Below are 3908 nucleotides of genomic sequence, written 5' to 3'. Positions count from 1 at the left end.
TTTTTTTTTTTTTTTTTTTTTTTTTTTTCCACCCTGGTGTCTTCTATGTAACCCTGGCTGTCCTGGAGCTCACTATGTAGACCAGGCTGGCCTCCAAAGCCCAAGCGGTCTTCCTGTGTCTGCATCCCTTGTGCTGAGGTTACAGGCCTTAGCCATCCAGTTCAGGGTTCTGATTTCTCCATCTTCTCACCAACCCTTGTTAATTTTTGTTCTTTGGTAGCAAACGTAGTGCGGCTTCTCACCGTGGCTTTGCGTTGGAAGAAAATAAATGTTTGGGATAATTTTAAGGGTCTCCAGCATTGCTCCAGGATCAGAGACTTAAAATTGGAGAAGGTTTTGTGAAGATTTGCACACAGGTGGAAACGCAGAACTAACTGGTATTCGGGATAACAATGCTGCCCTCTAGTGGGCTAAAAAGGCAATATTCTCTTTGTCTCTGCTAGGTGACACCGTAGACCACATCATCTTGCAGAGCAAGTATATAGTGCCACATTGATTTTTGAAAGCAGTATGTGTGACCTTATCACATTGTTATAAGGGGTTCCTCACCCAGCATAATGCGCCAGATGACCAGCTCCCAAACTGATGTCTCATGTGGATGCATCCGACCTATGGCGTCCACGCTGCCTATCTGCACCTTTCCTGAAGGAGCCTTAAGCTGCTGCTTTTACCTTGAGAAAGTAGACTCAGTTGGTGACTTCCCAGAGACTACCATGCTTAGGGATATCGGGGATCAACAGTATTGAGGGGCCTGGAGACATGACTTATCAATTAAGGGCACTTGACTGCTCTTGCAAAGTTCCCGAGTTCAAGCCTCACAGTGGTGGTGCACGCCTTTAATCCCAGTACTCGGGAGGCAGAGGCAGGCAGATCTCTGTGAGCTCGAGGTCAGCCTGGTTTACAAGAGCTAGTTTCAGGAGTTGAGTTCCCAGCAATCACAACGTGGCTCACACTCATCTGTAATGGGATCTGATTCCCTCTTCTGTTGTGCATGAAGGCAGGGCACACGTATACATGAATAAAAAAAAGTGACTGTCAAGGAGAGGCAGTTGTGCTGATTTGGTTTGTGACAACCTGACAGCGGCTAAAGTTACCTGGGAGTGGGACTCTTAACTGAGGAGTTGTTTCTATCAGATTGGTCTGTAAGCAAAGTCTATGAGGCATTTTCTTGATTGGTGGTTGATGTGGGAAGAGCCAACCCACTGTGGGAGGTGCCACTGTGTGGTGATATTTTGTTTGTGATCTAGCAAATAAAACTTGCTTGAAGATCAGAGTGCAGAGCTAGCCACCGTAGCTAGCCATAGAGGCCAAGCAGTGGTGGCATACACACCTAGCAGTAATCCTCGCACTCAGGAGAGAGAGGTAGATGAATCTTTGTGTGTTTGAGGCCACCCTGGGCTACACAAGATTGAATCTGCCTAAAAGAGAAACAGAGCTCGTGCAAACAGATTATAGCACTTAGGATCATACACCTTTAGTCCCAGCACTAGGGAGGTGGAGACAGTACTGATATGGCTTGGCTGAGAAAAAAAATATAAGGTGGGAGGGGACAAGAGCTTGGAGCATTCAGTTTGAGGATTCATGGAGACAGGATCTTACTCACTTTGGTCTGAAGATTTAGTAGAGGTAAAAGATCTTAATAGTAACTGGCTCTCTGATCTTTCAGTATTTACCATGATATCTGACTCCAGGTTTTTGTTATTAAGACCAATTAGAATTCATGCTACACCATCCCTGGCAAGTGGTCCAGGGAGGTATAAGGAAGTGGGCTGAACAAGGCATGAGGAGGAAGCCAGTGATTAGCTCTCTCCTCCATGGCCTCTGAATCAGTTTCTGCCTCCAGACTCTGCTTGAGTTACTGCTCTGACTTCCCTGGATGGTGGACTACAGTCCTTAAAATGAAATAAACTCTAGCCTTCCCAACTTGCTTTCGGTTATTGTTTCAGTGACTGTTCTGTTTCTGTAGAGAGAAACCACGACTGAGGCAACTCCCATAAAAGAGAGAATTTAGTTAGGGGCTTGCTTACAATTTGTGAGGAGTCGTCAGTGGTCGTCATGGCAAGGAGTGTGGCAGTGGGCACGTGTGGTGCTGGAGAAGCAGCTGGGAGATCACATCTGGTCCACAAGGTGCAGGCACAGGAGAGAGAGAAAGGGAGGCTGGGCTTTTGAAACCTTTTAAACCTTTTGAAACCTCTCAGGGACACACATTAAAAGGTCACACTTACTAATCCTTTTCAAACAGTTCCAGTAACTGGGGACCAAGTATATGAGCTTATGGGGGGACATTCTCATTTAAACTATCACAGTCATGGTGTTTATCATACCAATAATAAAAAAAAAACCCATGACAGCAGTATTTCCAGATATGTTGGGACTCACCCGTTTTTCCTACCTCTTATTCTGTTGGACTCTCTCCTGCCCACTCCAAATCCTCTTTGTCTCTTGATGAATTTCTTGTGCAATTAACAAAAAGAAAGTACTTTTGAGACCTAAGAGGACAACTGAACTTCTGATTTCTCCTTCTAGTCAGAATTCATGGAGTGTGGAGAGAATTTGAATTGATGCTAAATATGGATGTCTTTTTACTTATTTCAAGCTTATGCTCATGCCCCCACTTTCTCTTTTTTCTTTCCCTCCCTCCATCTCTCTTTCCCTCCCTCCCTCCGTCTCTCTTCCCCTCCCTCCCTCCCTCCCTCCCTCCCTCCTTCTCTTCCTCCCTCCTTCCTTTCATCCTTTCAAGGTCTTATGTAACCCAGACTAGCCCAGAACTCACTATATAGTAAGTGAAGGTGACCTTGAACTTCTTATTCTCTCACTTCTACTTCATGAATGCTGGATTACAGGTAGGTACCACCACACCATTTCTGTGAAACAGGTGCTAGATCCTCAGAATTTATGCATGGTAGGCAGACACTTTGACAACTTAGCTATATCCTCAGTCCAATGGCATATTTCTTCAGGAAGACTATGTGCACGAAAAGCAACTGATTTAGCTTTTATGCATCCTCTAGTTCAGACAGCAGTGGTACTTGGAAGAAGCCGCATGAACCTATAGATTCTGACCATGGTGCTGAACTCGGAACAGAATGCCAGCATCTCAATCAGCACTGTGGACAGCAACCAGAAAAAAAAAACCCGATTCTCTTGAGGCTGCATCCTGATGAGAAAACTATTAGGGAAGGCATCTAGATTCTGGGCATATCCAGGGAAGGATTCAGAATTTAGCAGGAAGTGAAGACTCTTAAGACATTGATGAGGTCCAGATAGATCAAAAGATATTGCTCTGCTCCAGGCCGAGTGTCAGAAGGGTAACAGGGAAGATGTGGGCTTGGATTAGTCTAGACAGGACATCTTCTCTCGGTGCCTATGAGTGTACAGTACATGTGATAAGAATGTTTATAACACATCAAACTTTTTCTTTATTTTTTAATTAGTAAATTTTATTGATATTTATTGAGCTCTACATTTTTCTCTGCTCCCCTCCCTGCCTCTCCCCTTCCTCTTCAACCCTCCCCCAAGGTCCCCATGTTCCGAATTTACTCAGGAGATCTTGTCTTTTTCTACTTTCTACTTCCCATGTAGATTAGATCTATGGATGTCTCTCTTAGTATCTGCATTGTTGTCTAAGTTCTCTAGGATTGTGGTCTTTAGGCTGGTTTTCTTTATATTTAAAAACCACCTATAAGTGAGTACATGTGATAATTGTCTTTCTGTGTCTGTGCTACATCACTCAAAATAAACACACCAGACTTTTGTCAGCTTGTAATGTTGAGATCTTGTAGAGAAACTGTGATAGGCTCATGGCATCCCATACCGTCCATGTATTTTATAAGAAGGGCACTTCTTTCTTTCTTTCTTTCTTTCTTTCTTTCTTTCTTTCTTTCTTTCTTTCTTTCTTTCTTTCTTTC

This window comes from Alexandromys fortis, unplaced genomic scaffold (genome assembly GCF_014885135.2).
Source record: "Alexandromys fortis isolate MF-2015 unplaced genomic scaffold, M_Fortis_MF-2015_v1.1 scaffold_282, whole genome shotgun sequence".
NCBI lineage: Eukaryota > Metazoa > Chordata > Mammalia > Rodentia > Cricetidae > Alexandromys > Alexandromys fortis.
This window is presented reverse-complemented; position numbering follows the sequence as displayed.